The sequence below is a fragment of the Esox lucius genome, chromosome 5, assembly GCF_011004845.1.
Source record: "Esox lucius isolate fEsoLuc1 chromosome 5, fEsoLuc1.pri, whole genome shotgun sequence".
In the NCBI taxonomy this organism is placed as follows: domain Eukaryota; kingdom Metazoa; phylum Chordata; class Actinopteri; order Esociformes; family Esocidae; genus Esox; species Esox lucius.
The window spans coordinates 2,034,984-2,053,334 of NC_047573.1; positions in this window are offsets into that span (position 1 = coordinate 2,034,984).

Here is an 18,351-nt window from a genome sequence, read left to right on the forward strand (position 1 = left end):
CATTTGAAATCCCAGTCATGTCACAGTCACATTCCCCTCAATAATATTCCCAGAGGAAACGGTGCCACTCTGACTGGTTCACTATTTGACCCCTCAGCTTCATACTGACATGTCTCTCTGGAAAGAAGAGATGGCAGCTCCGCAGGGAACTGGCTTATGCTGCTCCCTAATGACACCCTCTTCCCTTCATAGTGCAGAGCTGTATGGGCCCAAGACTAAAGCAGTGAACCGCACAGGGGACAGGTGGTGGTTTGGGACTCACCCAGCTTAGTGTGAAAAACTACTTTTTAAAACCTCTCCCCTGAACCTCCTTTTAGAAGGGAGCATGGCTGGGGTATATTTTGTGCTTCAGATAAGTGAAGCAAGTGGAGATGAAAATTGTTTCTTTCAAGGGAGTGAAAATTGCTGTACTGCCTGAGGAGAATACCAATAGAATACCAGTAGAACATACACTTGTTTCTGCGGAGTAATAGTGGGGTGATTTTTATGTTTCAGCGTTGAGGTAGAAAGGTAGGTGATAACAGAGTAGGCCAACAATGGTTTCTTTAAGACTGTTGAATAAAAACACACTCAGAAATAATTCGTTTGGTGCTTACTGTATATGATATTTCACAAGTGCAATTTACACATTTTAGCATGTATATTTTTGCGCAAATCCCATTCTCCCTGAAGCAACCTGGCGAGTGAGGTCAGTGAGAGGGGGAGCAGCCATTATATACAGCAACCCTGGCAAAATGTGGTTTATCTTCCTTTGTGTAGAAGGACAAACTTTTCACCTTAGTGGCTTGGGGTTTCAATCCATGCACCTTCTGAAATGTATTTCCCAATTCCCTTAATTAACAACTAGATTACCTGCCACCACAGCTGTCATTCATAGCTCTTATAATATATACAGCTCTGACAATAATTAAGAGACCACTGCACAATTATCAATTTCTCTGGATATACTATTCATAGTTATTTGTTTAAGTAGAATTAACAGTTTTGTTTTATTTTATAAACTACTGTCAACATTACTCCCAAATTCCAAAAAAAAATATTGTCATTTAGAGTATTTATTTGTAGAAATTAACAACTGGTCAAAATAACCAAAAAAATATGAATTGTTTTCAGGTCTCAAACAAAGAAAAGAAATTCATATTAATTTTTCAACAACAAAATGCTAATGTTTTAACTTAGTAAGAGTTCAGAACTCAATATTTGGTGTAATAACCCTGATTTTAAATCACAGCTTTCATGCGTCTTGGCATGCTCTCCACCAATCTGTCACATTGCTGTTGGGTGACTTTATGCCACTCCTGGCACAAACATTAAAGAAGCTTGGCTTTGTTTGATGGCTTGTTATAATCCATCGTCCACTTGATCAAATTCCAGAGGTTTTCAATGGGGCTCAGGTCTGGAGATTGGACTGGCCATGACAGGGTCTTGATCTGGTGGTCCTCCATCCACACATTGACTGACCTGGCTGTGTGGCATGGAGCATTGTCCTGCTGGAAAAAACAATTCTCAGAGTTGGGGAACATTGTCAGAGCAGAAGGAAGCAAGTGTTCTTCCAGGATAGCCTTTTACTTGGCTTGATTCATGCATCCTTCCAAAAGACAAATCTGCCCGATTCCAGCCTTGCTGAAGCATCCCCAGATCATCACCGATCCTCCACCAAATTTCACAGTGGGTGCGAGACACTGTGGCTTGTAGGCCTCTCCAGGTCTCCGTCTACCCATTAGACGACCAGGTGTTGGGCAGAGCTGAACATTTTACTCATCAGAGAAGATGACCTTACTCCATTCCCCTATGGTCCAATCCTTATGGTCTTCTGCAAACTTCAGCCTGGCTCTTCTTTGCTTCTCATGATGAAGGGCTTTTTTCTAGCTTTCCATGACTTCAGCCCTGCCCCTAGGAGCCTGTTTTGAATCGTCCTCGCCGTTCACTTTACCCAAGCTGCTGTTTGCCATTCTTTTTGTAGGTCACTTGATGTCATCCTACAGTTGTTGAGTGACATTCGAATAAGTTGGTTTTCGCCCTCTGCCAGTCTGTAGCTTTGTTGTCCCCAGTGTCTGTTGCTTGACCTTGTTCTTATGAACTACCTTCTGAAATTTTCAGGATGGAAGCAACCTGATGCTCACTATATCCCTCTGCCAGTAAAGCCAGAATTGAACCCTTTTTTCCCTCACTCTAAGCTTTTCTTTTCAACTCAAATTACCTTTGAGGTACTACTTGCACTGTTTTTGCCATCCAGCTGGTCCTATTGCAAAAAGTTCAGGTAATCAACTAATCAGTACCTCATTAAGTAAAATGAGGTGTGCCTGTGTTGGAATTTAACAGACACTGGAATGGAATGGCTGCCATACATGTAGAGATGCTTATTTAAGAAGAATTAGGAGTGGTCTCTTAATTTTTTCCAGAGCTGTATATACTGCGTGTACAGGTGGAGTGACAGATAGTAGCTGCATATCACATCCGTACAACATTTTCTTATCAAAACATTGGTTTAAAGCTATAATTCTCAGTTGCTACATTCATTTTTGGAGCAAATAAATTAAGGATTTACACAAATTGATTGTGGAAGAACACATCTCAGGCTCAGCCCTCAAAGTGTCAACGCTGCTCTTCCTCTGGCCTGTCTGCACCTCTCCATTGTGACTGAGGAAGCCACCATGTCCCCCAGAGTGCAAGTGACCTTGACGTGACCCTACACGACACCCCGACGTTCTCAGCAAACATCAAAGCGGTGACTAAGTTCTGACAGTTTCATGCTCGTTATCATTCGCAGAGGACAACCTGGCCTCACACAGAAAACACAGCAGGCGCTAATCCAGGTATTAGTCACCTCACACGTGGACTACAGCAACTCAGTGTCAGTAAGACGACCGGCGTGTTCCATCGAACCCCTGCTAGGTTCTGCTTTCCCACAGAGCCGCAAGGCTTCCAGCCTACATCCTCAACCTGAAGCAGATGGAAGACTCTCTTGGCTGTCTCACCCTTACAGGAAGGCACAACCGGCTCAGACCAGTCAGAACCTACCTCTGTCCTGGTTCCCCTGTGGTGGAACCCGGTTACACTTGAAGCTAACATAGCGTTTGCCTGCTTTACTTTTAAACTGAAATCCTGCCTATCCCCAGTTCCCACAACATTCCCACAAGAAGTGCCTTCTTCATGGCACTGACACTGCGGACCTCATTGCGTTGGATTTAATATCACTGAATTGTTTTCCAACCTTAAGATCTTAAAATGTATCCAGAAGCTGCAAGTCACACTAAAGCATGTGCTAAATTATAAAAATGTGCTAAATTATACATTTTTTAAATGTAACCTGAGATTAGTATGACTGTCAAACAATTAGGTCCGGAAAAAATTTGACACTAGCTAAGTTGTAATTCTGTCTGTTTACCAAAATACATTAAAGTTACAGTAAAATAATAAATATGGGCTTACAGTGCAGTCTCTCAGCTTTAATATGGGGGTATTCACATCCAAATTGGAGGAAGGCTTTAGGAATTGCAGCTCTTTAATATGTAGCCCCCTCTTCATCAAGGGACCAAAAATTACTGGAAAATTGAGTCAAAAGCTGTTTCATGTACAGGTGTGGCCTATTTCTTTGCAATTCATCAATTAAGCAGGCAAACGGTCTGGAGTTCATTACAGGTGTGGAATTCACATTTGGAAGCTGTTGCTGTGAACCCCCAACATGCGGTCAAAGGAGCTCTCAATGCAAGTGAAGCAGGCCATCTTTAGGCTGCAAAAAATTCCATCAGAGAGAAAGCAGTAACATTAGGAGTGGCAAAATCAACAGTTTGGTACATTCTGAGAAAAAAAAAAGAATGCACTGGTGAACTCTGCAACACGAAAAGACCTGGAGGGCAATGGAAGACAACAGTGGTGGATGATCATAGGATCCTTCCCATGGTAAAGAAAAACCCCTTCACAACATCCAGCCAAGTGAAGAACCCTCTCCAGGAGGTAGTTATATCAGTATCCAAGTCCACCATGAAGAGAAGACGTCATGAGAGCAAGTACCCCCTGTGGTTAGCCTAAGTACCTCTGTGGTTAGGCCAAGTACCCCCTATGAAAAGGCCAAGTACCCCCTGTGGTTAGCCTAAGTACCTCTGTGGTTAGGGCAAATACCTTTGTGGTTAGGCCAAGTACCCCCTATGAAAAGGCCAAGTACCCCCTATGAAAAGGCCAAGTACCCCCTGTGGTTAGGGCAAATACCCCTTGAGGTTAGGCCAAGTACCCCCTGTAGTTAGGGCAAGTACCCCCTGTGGTTAGCCTAAGTACCTCTGTGGTTAGCCCAAGTTCCTCTGTGAAAAGGCCAAGTTCCCCCTGTGGTTAGGGCAAGTACCCCCTGTGGTTAGGCCAAGTACCCCCAGTGAAAAGGCCAAATACCTCTGTGGTTAGGCCAAGTAACCCCTGTGGTTAGCCCAAGTACCCCCTGTGAAAAGGTCAAGTACCTCCGTGGTTAGGCCAAGAATTCCCAGTGAAAAGGCCAAGTACCACCAGTGGTTAGCCCAAGTACCTCTGTGGTTAGGCCAAGTACCCACTGTGGTTAGCCCAAGTGCCTCTGTGGTTAGGCCAAGTACCTCTGTGGTTAGGCCAAGTACCCCCTGTGGTTAGCCCAAGTACCTCTGTTGTTAGCCCAAGTGTCCCTGCTTGGGATCCACTGACTTACATTATTGATCAATATGATAGAGAAATGCAATGTAGAAGCCGGACAGAAATCTGCCTTTGTGTTGTTTTGTTGAAGTTTGTTTTATTTTAATACAAATAAAAACAAAACAAAACTTTTTCAAACTTAGTGAACTTTAATTTCTAAGGTTGAACCATGCCATTGTAGGGCTAGTAGATCATCTCTGTCGGACTGGAAGGTATCAAGAACCATAACAGTGTGAAGAAAACACCCTCTGACCGAGTCATGTCGCTCTCCATGTAGCCTAATGATGATGATCACATGCACGTGCACACACACACACACACACACTCACACACACACACACGCAATTAGCAGAATCCTGAGAAATCTCACTAGAACAGAAACATCTCCCATATCATATTGACTCCAATTCATCAAGGGTCTCCACAGTCTGTGGTTCCATCAAGTTGTGGTTCTTGAGAGGCCCGGAAATCATGCAGCTGGCAGATGTTTCAGGAATGACTACAGTCACGTGTAGTCCGCAGTCCAGAGCAGACCCGATCACCATTGAGGTACCAACAGAATCTGTTTTGAAAAGGTTTCTTGTCTTTGTGTTTAGGGCGTTGTATTTCTATTGACTGGCCTGGTGATCAACTAGCCATTGTCATGCCATCTCAAGGGCCATCGCCCTCAGTGTGCCGTGGTAATGTATGAATGGCCTGGCTGCCATAGGGGTGGCAGAGACTGTAATTGCATTAACAGTAATAATTTGTCTTTGGTTTGGAGATGTTTTTCATCGGTCTTCTTTTTCATACCTGTCAGTGCAAATTGAACAGAAACATTCATAAATGCGGCTGTTGCCCTCTATTTCACCACAGCTGCTGTTATTGGTGAGCCTTGTAATCAACTTGCTGTCGGCTCGAGTGATGACGGTGCTGTCTGTACAGTATTGAATAGTACCACCAGTATTGATTAGTACCAACAGTGGTGTGTACTAATGTAAGAAAAAAATAACTATAATCTTGGATTTTCATTTCCTGTTAAAACCTTGAAGAAGGCACATTGATTCTACTTGACCGATTATAGCATGAACCAGATAGTGGTGGTTATTTCCAATAGCACATTCCTCATCAGCTCAACATCAGCCTATCAAAAATAAGCTTTATAGTCTACAAAAACCAATGGCAGCATTTTTTAATAGGAGAGGAGTGTAAATAGAATTCACAGGTTCACACACAGCCCTCCTCTGGCCGAGTTGGCCTACTTTCGGTAGTTGAATAAACAACACGTAACTGAACCTTTTTCAATTTTGAAAAACATAGAAATGACATGAAACATGTTAATATTGTTGTGTCTTCCAGTCATATGTTCATGTTCCCCGTTGTTCTGCTCCTCTATATCCTTAGGTTCCTGTGCGGCAGCTCATCGTTCCACATAGAAATGGTTCCAACCAAGTGTCTGAGAGATCAGCCAGCTGTAATATAGTCTCAGTAGTGATTAATATCACCTATGAACAGAATAGTACAGGACAGGAGAGGAGGAGACAAGACACGTAACCCTAATTGATTCTGTAAGTAGCTCTTGATAAAGGCGTCTGCTAAATGACTAAAATGTTAAATGAAGGAACCCTGCAGAGGCCTTTTATTCCACCACTCAGCACAAAGGAACCAAAATGTATGAATAGGTGAGAGGTGCCAGTGTTGCTGTGTCCTGGGCTTAAAAGGCTCCTCACTCGTTAAAAACCTGTGCCCTACATTTAGGTGATGCTCAAAGCCTATCTGACCAATGTCCCTATCTGACTTCTTCATTAAGCCTTCCCTCACCTGGGGGATGACAGCTCCCAGCCTGCCAGGTCAACACTCTTCCCCGTTCTGACCCGCCAGGTCAACACTCTTGACACGTTCTGACCCGCCAGGTCAACACTCTTGACACGTTCTGACCCGCCAGGTCAACACTCTTGCCCCGTTCTGACCCGCCAGCTCAATAACTCTTGCCCCGTTCTGACCCGCCAGGTCAACACTCTTCCCCGTTCTGACCCGCCAGGTCAACACTCTTGACACGTTCTGACCCGCCAGCTCAACACTCTTGCCCCGTTCTGACCCGCCAGCTCAATAACTCTTGCCCCGTTCTGACCCGCCAGGTCAACACTCTTGCCCCGTTCTGAACGCGCCAGCTCACCACTCTTCCCCATTCTGACACCACAGTTGTCAGACAGCTTTTGTTTCAAGCAAGGGCAGCAGGTGACCTTGGCCCTTTTCCGAAAAGTTTTGAAAACCATAATATCTGAAATAAACCCATACACAAGCTGTTTAACATTCAAAATGACATCACTAGGTTTCACAGGGCTGTGATAATCTACTTTAGAGGGTTTTTAAGCTTTTAAACAGAGTGGTTTTGATTAAAAACAGAGCAGTGGGCCTTGTCAAATGTGACCATTCTCAAATCCATGGAGAGAGAAAAGTTAGGATTTTACATATAAAACAACATAAAACAAAATGTTGAGGTCAAACAGTGTTTGTTTACAGTAACATTGTTTAGAAACATTACAGCAAAACAAGCACCAATATACAGTCATTATAATTCTGATTAAAATGTACAGATTAGTCCATCAGCAAACCTCAGAGACACCAATCTATTACACAGTGATTAGCTTCAGTGTAGTAAATTGACTAGACTGTGAGAGGTTAGATACATCTGCACAGGGCATTTGTACTGTACAAGAGAGAATAAAACCATAAATACATTTGTGCTTTTCTGTACACTAATGTCCATTGCATTTCCATTTACAGTGGCACTTACCACTGGCTAATCCACGAACAGATTTCACTTTCTGCTAGCATCAACTTGACCAATCCGTTATCAGTGTCCAATATCCAGATGTATTTTCAAAGGCTACATCAGGAACATGCATTTCACAATCTGACATGATGGAGTAACGAGTCAATATCATTATTAGAAAATTCTGCTACATTTTCAACCATTATTTTTATTCTGTCATGAGCATCTGACTACGAAATCAAAATGCTTTCAATATGATCTGCGAAATCCAACATTACTTGCACTAGCCCTGTTGCCACTGTACCCAATACATCTATGAATGTATTTCCGGTTAACATGTTAAACAGTGACCCGCCTTCGGAGAATGACTGAGACCTAGAACATGAAAACGCATTGCATTGTCATTTTCATTAAGTAAGGAAATGTCTTTGGAGTGTGAAAATTAAATTTCAAAGGGTGGCGCTGTTTCCCACTTTTCACATTTGCATTTACACTTGACTTAAGTTAACTACAAAGCGGGGCATGACTTTGAAAATTAAATGCCAATTGGCTTTTCATTAACATTTTAATACAACAAATGTGCATACCAATACATGAAAATTCAAATGCAAATCACATGATTGCATTTTAATTTTCATATTGACTGAAATAATGCAGGCAAAAGTGGAAAATGAAAATGCAATGTGGGATTGCATTTGAATTAAGTTAACTATACGCTTCCAGAATGGAGTGTATTGGATCTTGATATTTAAATTTCATGGATCTGGGTCAATTTGAACAACCATTTTTGTAATAAACTCCTCTGTCTCCTTTTTTTTAATAAAGCCCATAAAACATTATACTTCATAGAGGGCTAACCTGAAACCTGGGGGTTACCCTATCTACAGGAGGTTCCTGGTCTATCTACAGGAGGTACCTGCTCTGTCCACAGGAGGTTCCTGGTCTATCTACAGGAGGTACCTGCTCTGTCCACAGGAGGTTCCTGGTCTATCTACAGGAGGTACCTGCTCTGTCCACAGGAGGTTCCTGGTCTATCTACAGGAGGTACCTGCTCTGTCCACAGGAGGTTCCTGGTCTATCTACAGGAGGTACCTGCTCTGTCCACAGGAGGTTCCTGGTCTATCTACAGGAGGTACCTGCTCTGTCCACAGGAGGTTCCTGGTCTATCTACAGGAGGTACCTGCTCTGTCCACAGGAGGTTCCTGGTCTATATACAGGAGGTACCTGGTCTGTCTACAGGAGGTACCTGGTCTATGTACAGGAGGTACCTGCTCTGTCCACAGGAGGTTCCTGGTCTATCTACAGGAGGTACCTGCTCTGTCCACAGGAGGTTCCTGGTCTATCTACAGGAGGTACCTGCTCTGTCCACAGGAGGTTCCTGGTCTATATACAGGAGGTACCTGGTCTGTCTACAGGAGGTACCTGGTCTATCTACAGGAGGTACCAGCTCGGTCTACAGGAGGTACCTGGTCTGTCTACAGGAGGTTCCTGCTCTGTCCACAGAAGGTACCTGGTCTATATACAGGAGGTACCTGCTCTGTCCACAGAAGGTTCCTGGTCTATATACAGGAGGTTCCTGGTCTATATACAGGAGGTTCCTGCTCTGTCCACAGGAGGTTCCTGGTCTATCCACAGGTGGTTCCTGGTCTATCCACAGGTGGTTCCTGCTCGGTCTACAGGAGGTACCTGGTCTGTCTACAGGAGGTACCTGGTCTGTCTACAGGAAGTACCTGTTTTATCTGAGTTACCTTGCCAGATCCAGAAACATAGGCCTAAAGATGTATTTCCACACAGAGTGGTTTCAGAAAGGTGTTCCCCTTCTCACATTTACTTTTTCCTTTCTTTTTATTATATATTTTTGTTTGTATCAGCACAGCAAGATGAACTCCTATGGGATCTTCCAGAAATTAAATACATGGTTAGGCATTCCAATAGCAAGTGTTTGCCAGTCGGTGAAAACTGCGAACCAAACCAAAAGGTGAGTCAAAAGCCTTGCATTATAGATGAAGAGAAACCGACAGCAACCGTAAAGAAATGTCTTTCCAAATGAGAAGAGATGCAGCAGAAATTATTCTGCAGCATTATAAAGTCTTCATAGTCCAGCTTCCATCGATTTTATATGAAAATGGAAATAAAAAGAATCCTAGACTTTTTTCAGGAACATGACAACTATTTACAAACATAAGCCATGTGTTGGAAAACTGTTAATAGAAAAAATACCATAGCTGCCATCCAAAGTAAACAAAACAAAATATACATTTCCAGTGTAGATTAAAAAAAAGTGTTGCTTTGTATAACAGCGTAAATTTGCTTTCCCCTCAAAATGACACAACACACAGCCATTAATGTCTAAACCGCTGGTAACAAGAGTGAATACACCCATAAGTGAGGGGTGTACTCACTTCTGTGGGATACTGTATCTGATGTAATAGTGTTATGCTAGAAAGATGGTATCCATTTTCTTTATTCTAGTATTTTTTTATTATTATATTGAATTGTATTATTTTTATTTGTGAAGCACATTGAATTGCTTCTATGTATGAACTGTGCTATATAAATAAGCTTGCTTGCTTGCTATATGGTATAATGAAATGTTGCACTGGGCATATGGTATATATCTGGTATAATGATGTGATATATACACCATCTGTCCAGTGTATCACATCATTATACCAGATATATACCATATGTCCAGTGTAACAATTCATTCCACTAGATATATATATCATCTGTCCAGTGTATCTGGTATAATGAAGTGTTACAGGGGACAGATGGTATGTATCGGTTATAATGAAGTATTACAGTGGACAGATGGTATATATCTGGTATAATGAAGTGTTACAGGGGACAGATGGTATGTATCTGGTATAATGAAGAGTTACAGGGGACAGATGGTATATATCTGGTATAATGAAGTGTTACAGGGGACAGATGGTATGTATCTGGTATAATGAAGAGTTACAGGGGACAGATGGTATATATCTGGTATAATGATGTGTTACAGGGGACAGATGGTATGTATCTGGTATAATGAAGTGTTACAGGGGACATATGGTAAATATCTGGTATAATGATGTGTTACAGGGGACAGATGGTATGTATCTGGTATAATGAAGTGTTACAGGGGACAGATGGTATGTATCTGGTATAATGATGTGTTACAGGGGACAGATGGTATGTATCTGGTATAATGAAGTGTTACAGGGGACAGATGGTAAATATCTGGTATAATGATGTGTTACAGGGGACAGATGGTATGTATCTGGTATAATGAAGTGTTACAGGGGACAGATGGTATGTATCTGGTATAATGAAGTGTTACAGGGGACAGATGGTAAATATCTGGTATAATGATGTGTTACAGGGGACAGATGGTATGTATCTGGTATAATGAAGTGTTACAGGGGACAGATGGTATATATCTGGTATAATGAAGTGTTAAAGGGGACAGATGGTATATATCTGGTATAATGAAGTGTTACAGGGGACAGATGGTATATATCTGGTATAATGAAGTGTTACAGGGGACAGATGGTATGTATCTGGTATAATGAAGTGTTACAGGGGACAGATGGTATGTATCTGGTATAATGAAGAGTTACAGGGGACAGATGGTATATATCTGGTATAATGAAGTGTTACAGGGGACAGATGGTAAATATCTGGTATAATGAAGTGTTACAGGGGACAGATGGTATGTATCTGGTATAATGAAGTGTTACAGGGGACAGATGGTAAATATCTGGTATAATGATGTGTTACAGGGGACAGATGGTATGTATCTGGTATAATGAAGTGTTACAGGGGACAGATGGTATATATCTGGTATAATGAAGTGTTAAAGGGGACAGATGGTATATATCTGGTATAATGAAGTGTTACAGGGGACAGATGGTATATATCTGGTATAATGAAGTGTTACAGGGGACAGATGGTATGTATCTGGTATAATGAAGTGTTACAGGGGACAGATGGTATGTATCTGGTATAATGAAGAGTTACAGGGGACAGATGGTATATATCTGGTATAATGAAGTGTTACAGGGGACAGATGGTAAATATCTGGTATAATGAAGTGTTACAGGGGACAGATGGTATGTATCTGGTATAGTGAAGTGTTACAGGGGACAGATGGTATGTATCTGAGCTCTTTTTAGGATCTCATTGATGCAGTGAGATTAGCTCTCCAGATGGTGACAGCGGGGGAGTTTGCATGCAGCCCTGTTTCATGGATGTTCCTTCCGTAAAGTTCCAGGAATACACATTGTCCTTGTGAAAACAGGCCATGAAACAGGCCAGTTGAGGGGACCAGGGAGTAAGAAAAGAATGGGAGGCGCTCCACTTGTTAAACGAGGCCACTAAAGCAGGCTGCGATGAAGTCGGGTTGGCAGGTAAAGACGCTATATGTAGCATAGAGGGGTTAGTGGGGGCCGGTATGAAAGCCTGAGGGGACACAAATAGGACACATTTCAACACTGGACCTGAACCCTGCGTTTAATCAGTCCTTCAGGAATCTCTCCTCTGTCAAGCAGACCTCTGTTTTCTGTTTTCTCATCCACCTAATGTGCTGAGAGAGTGACCAGACACTGTCCCATTTCACAGACAGACATATAAAACACACACACGCAGTATGCTATATAACATCTGTGCAGTCGGTGGTGATGAAGATGAAGACCAATAGATTAAACATATCCTCATTTTGAGGGGGGATGGGTGTGTAAGAACGATGCCACTGTAAAGGGAGACGTCTGTTCAACTGAGGATTTAATAAGTAAAATATTGTCTCTCCCACTCCCACCCTGTTCCAGCTCACCCGTCAACTGATCCCCTACACCCATCATTAGACACATCACACCTGGTTTCCATGACCACTCACCAGTCTACTGATCCCCTGTACCCATCATTAGACACATCACACCTGGTTTCCATGACCACTCACCAGTCTACTGATCCCCTGTACCCATCATTAGACACATCACACCTGGTTTCCATGACCACTCACCAGTCTACTGATCCCCTGCACCCATCATTAGACACATCACACCTGGTTTCCATGACCACTCACCAGTCAACTGATCCCCTGCACCCATCATTAGACACATCAAACCTGGTTTCCATGACCACTCACCAGCCTACTGATCCCCTGCACCCATCATTAGACACATCACACCTGGTTTCCATGACCACTCACCAGTCTACTGATCCCCTGTACCCATCATTAGACACATCACACCTGGTTTCCATGACCACTCACCAGTCTACTGATCCCCTGTACCCATCATTAGACACATCACACCTGGTTTCCATGACCACTCACCAGTCTACTGATCCCCTGCACCCATCATTAGACACATCACACCTGGTTTCCATGACCACTCACCAGTCAACTGATCCCCTGCACCCATCATTAGACACATCACACCTGGTTTCCATGACCACTCACCAGTCTACTGATCCCCTGCACCCATCATTAGACACATCAAACCTGGTTTCCATGACCACTCACCAGCCTACTGATCCCCTGCACCCATCATTAGACACATCACACCTGGTTTCCATGACCACTCACCAGTCTACTGATCCCCTGTACCCATCATTAGACACATCACACCTGGTTTCCATGACCACTCACCAGTCTACTGATCCCCTGTACCCATCATTAGACACATCACACCTGGTTTCCATGACCACTCACCAGTCTACTGATCCCCTGCACCCATCATTAGACACATCACACCTGGTTTCCATGACCACTCACCAGTCAACTGATCCCCTGCACCCATCATTAGACACATCAAACCTGGTTTCCATGACCACTCACCAGTCTACTGATCCCCTGCACCCATCATTAGACACATCAAACCTGGTTTCCATGACCACTCACCAGCCTACTGATCCCCTGCACCCGCCAGCCATCATTAGACACATCACACCTGGTTTCCATGACCACTCACCAGTCTACTGATCCCCTGTACCCATCATTAGACACATCACACCTGGTTTCCATGACCACTCACCAGTCTACTGATCCCCTGCACCCATCATTAGACACATCAAACCTGGTTTCCATGACCACTCACCAGCCTACTGATCCCCTGCACCCGCCAGCCATCATTAGACACATCACACCTGGTTTCCATGACCACTCGAATGACACTGTTATATGTTAACATAGCTGCTACCCATCTTTGTTCTGCACCTGTGGCCTGGCTCATCTCAAGCAGACACAGATCAAGAGTAATCAATCAATCTCAATAGAGAACCTTCATCTAGTCTTAGTCTGTGTTCACAAAACCCAAAGTCACCATGCATAAGACATGCAATGTACAGTGTGTGTCTCATCATGTATGTGTGTGCATGTAGGGGACCTGATGTTCCTCCAAAGAACCTGAAGAATAGGTCCCAGCACCTGTTTTGTGACGGGTCCCCACGAGTGAACATGGACTTTCCTCTTTGGGTTTAGGTTTATGTCACAACTTACAATTGGGCGACATGTTAGAATTGGTACCTTTTAGGTATGGGCATTACCAATTAGGGTTAATTTAAGGTTAACATAGGGGTTAGGTTTAGAGCTAGGGAATTGGAAACAAGGATTTCCTGGCCTGGGTTAGGTGTCAGGGCCCCACAAAGACCGAAAGACAAACTTGTGTGTGTTGTATGTGTGTGTGTGAGAGAGAGAGACAGCCAGGTAAAGCATTACTGCAGCAACATTGTGGAAATTGTGCTGACTCCCTGTCTAGCTGATATCTCTTCTTTTCAGAAAGAACTAAATGGCACATTGCCAGGATAATAGTCTATTGCCAGGATAATAGTCCAATTGATGAGTAAACTCTCTACGGTGCTAAATGGCAAGATCATTGACGAGATTATTATGAATGAAGACGGAAGAAACACGCAGTAATAAAACTACTATTATGCTGGAAATCAGCCATTTCAGCTTACCTCCATTCAGCTGCTGAATAATGTGTGCGATAAAGAAAATCCAGCACAGCACAGTGTTGGTGGTGTACAAAAGAGAAGCAGTTAGACCAATTGTAAATGTGTCACATAAGTCAAGGTATTCTGTGTCTACTGCCTTGCTGTACCAATACCATTTCTCACACCAACGCATACACACACATACACACACACAAGCGCGCGCACACACCCCTGCGCACACACAGCAGGGCCTGAGCCCTAGCGAATAGAATCTAGTGCACTAGCAACCGAAAACGTCCTGGGTTTGAATCCCAGAGCCAGTGCGCTCTTCACTAAAAGACCAACCATTTTTGCTGAAGGGCAGTGTTGGTAATGGCTGATCCTGACTCTGACCCAACACTTATACATTTCAAATTCGTACGATCTTGTTTGAAATAGGATTCATGTAAGGACATGCCCAGACCAACACAGGCATGGGGAAGGGAGGAGGGCCTTCCTGAATCTAACACATTTCCAGGTGCATCAAGTCGGATTCAAGTATGTATTAGATGTGTCCAGATTGAAAAAACGTCTGTTTCTTGAAAACTGACCACTATGGGCACTGGTGAGAACTGTTAAAGGGATCGTTCATCCAAAAATCATATTTCAGTTGGTCCTTCAGGTACATAGTAATTTTTGCTTTCTCAGTAATTAGTCAGTAATTAGCGTTATTAGCATCGTACACATTCATGAATGGAAACGGTACGTACCCCAATCGCAAAGCTGCATTGCAAGTGGAAAACACCCCAAACTAAGGCAAGTGGTGTTGTTTACCCCAAATAACATGACAATGTTGTATTCCTCTAAATAAAGTTTACATTTTCGCCATAATTCTCCATTCAAATAAACAGGTACTTCCTGTGTTTACCAGTCAGTATACACTCACCTAAAGGATCATTGGGAACACCATACTAATACTGTGTTTGACCCCCTTTCGCCTTCAGAACTGCCTTAATTCTACGTGGCATTGATTCAACAAGGTGCTAAAAGCATTCTTTATAAATGTTGGCCCATATTGATAGGATAGCATCTTGCAGTTGATGGAGATTTGTGGGATGAACATCCAGGGCACAAAGCTCCCGTTCCACCACATCCCAAAGATGCTCTATTGGGTTGAGATCTGGTGACTGTGGGGGCCATTTCAGTACAGTGAACTCATTGTCATGTTCAAGAAACCCATTTGAAATGATTCGAGCTTTGTAACCTGGTGCATTATCCTGCTGGAAGTAGCCATCAGAGGATGGGTACATGGTGGTCATAAAGGGATGGACATGGTCAGAAATAATGCGCAGGTAGGCTGTGGCATTTAAACAATGCCCAATTGGCACTAAGGGGCCTAAAGTGTGCCAAGAAAACATCCCCCACACCATTACACCACCACCACCAGCCTGCACAGTGGTAACAAGGCATGATGGATCCATGTTCTCATTCTGTTTACACCAAATTCTGACTCTACCATCTGAATGTCTCAACAGAAATTGAGACCCATCAGACCAGGCAACATTCTGCCAGTCTTCAACTGTTCAATTTTGGTGAGCTCGTGCAAATTGTAGCCTCTTTTTCCTATTTGTAGTGGAGATGAGTGGTACCCGGTGGGGTCTTCTGCTGTTGTAGCCCATCCGCCTCAAGGTTGTGCGTGTTGTGGCTTCACAAATGCTTTGCTGCATACCTCGGTTGTAACGAGTGGTTATTTCAGTCAAAGTTGCTCTTCTATCAGCTTGAATCAGTCGGCCCATTCTCCTCTGACCTCTAGCATCAACAAAGCATTTTCGCCCACAGGACTACCGCCACATACTGGATGTTTTTCCCTTTTCACACCATTCTTTGTAAACCCTAGAAATGGTTGTGCGTAAAAATCCCAGTAACTGAGCAGATTGTGAAATACTCAGACCGGCCCGTCTGGCACCAACAACCATGCCACGCTCAGAATTGCTTAAATAACCTTTCTTTTCCATTCTGACATTCAGTTTGGAGTTCAGGAGATTGTCTTGACCAGGACCACACCCCTAAATGCATTGAAGCAACTGCAATGTGATTGGTTGATTAGATAATTGCATTAATGAGAAATTGAACAGGTGTTCCTAATAGTCCTTTAGGTGAGAGTAGTTCACAATTGTATCAATTCGTTCAGGAAGAGTAAGTGTATACACAGTAAACGAAAGTTAGCATTTGTTAGCTAGAAAGCAATTTACCTATTTTGTCTTAGATATTCACCTCGGACAGTCTAACGTTATTTGCTTGAGAGGGAAAGGAAAATAACATTTATATTATGTCTGACTCTGATATGAGCAGGAAGAAAATGTTTCGGGGGATAGAGCCTTACTTGTTCTAACCATAATACACAGATGCATGATGACTTGACAGAATAGAAGCTTGGACAGCAGATAAAGTTGGGCGATGGTGAACACGCTAATCCCCAACCCTTGCCCAGAATATCCAGAGGCAATGGCCCTCATTTATCATTATTGCTTAGAAACGGGCGTATATGTTGGCGTAAGATTTTGCTTACACTCCTCTCACCGCCTGATTTATGAAGCTGTGCGTACCTTTAAAATCCAGGTGTACGCAATACCTGCCCTAGATAAATGCCACGGCTGAAAACGATCGTCATTAGAATAACACGCCCCTATATATTCAAGTCTCCGCTTCCCCCACGCCCTCATTTTACGCCATGGACACACGGAAGACGGCAAAAAAGAGAAACTTCTCTGACGTGGAGATTGAGACGATCACCAGGGAGGTAGAAAGAAATAAAATTGTTTCATTTGGCTGTTTAAAAAGCGGAATAAAAGATGATGATGTGATGTGGAGTACCATTCATTCACATTAATAATTGCATGACAATTTGTAATATTCGTCTTATTATTTCATGATATTTATTATTAATGACGTGTATTGTTATTTAGAAGAAGAATGTCGTTATTATTATTATTTCTATTATTATTATTTAAAAGAAGAAGAATGTCATTTTTATTATTTTGTCAGTCTGAATTATATTTTGGTCATAAAAAGCCTTACCGGGCCTAAGCCTGAAACGTCATGTAAAGCGCACAGGCTCGCATCTGAAGGAATACATATAAATCAAATCCTTTGGTAAAGTCACACAAATAAAACCTTGAAGTCCATGTTGCACAAAAATAAACACTGAAGTTTGTAATTATGTTGTTGTTTTTCTTACAGTGGGTCATAATATATCATATCTTTTAGTTTGTCAGTTCGTTAGGATATTTTTTTCCGCGCATTTCCGCACTAACTCAAAACGTGCGTACACCACCTCCTGAGCTGGCGTAGGATTTGAGAGTGCCGTTCGCCAACGTCCATATTGATAAATCTCAAAGTCACCGTGGTTTTGGGTGTACGTCAGGTGTACGCTGGAAATTTGGTGTACGCACTTTTGATAAATGAGGGCCAATGTGTACTTTGTGTATTATAAAATTGCAATCGGAAGTAATACTTACAATCTGTCTTGTCTCCACGGGTTGAACTCGGTGATGGAATTGCATTTGCCTTTAGTCCTCTTAGTCCTCTAAGAGAATGTGGGTCACGACCCTCAGTATTAAAATGTTTCTCTCAAAAAATGTATGTATTGGTGCCTCAGTTTTTCCATTGATTCTCGGACAATACGATTCGGGAGAGGCAGAGGTATTGTCCCAATTGCGGTGCGGGTAGAATTTACACCAGTCGACATCAATACTTACAAAGGAAATCCAGCAGTTCAAAGTTCTAAATGAATTTATGAAATGCACCAAATAACAAAGCGTCATCCTTCCCAATGAAATTGTGACATGGCAGATGACATCTCTGTAGTAAGAATTAAGAAATCAATAAAGCTAAAATATAGCAAAAAATATATAATAATATATATAAGTGAAAACTAGCATCAATTTAAAAAAGATAAGCAAAGCAACCTGTCTTCACATAGCTTGTTGAGGTTAAAGTTCATGCTCACCTCGATGACATCACTGCCGAAGAACAGAAGCTGTGTATGG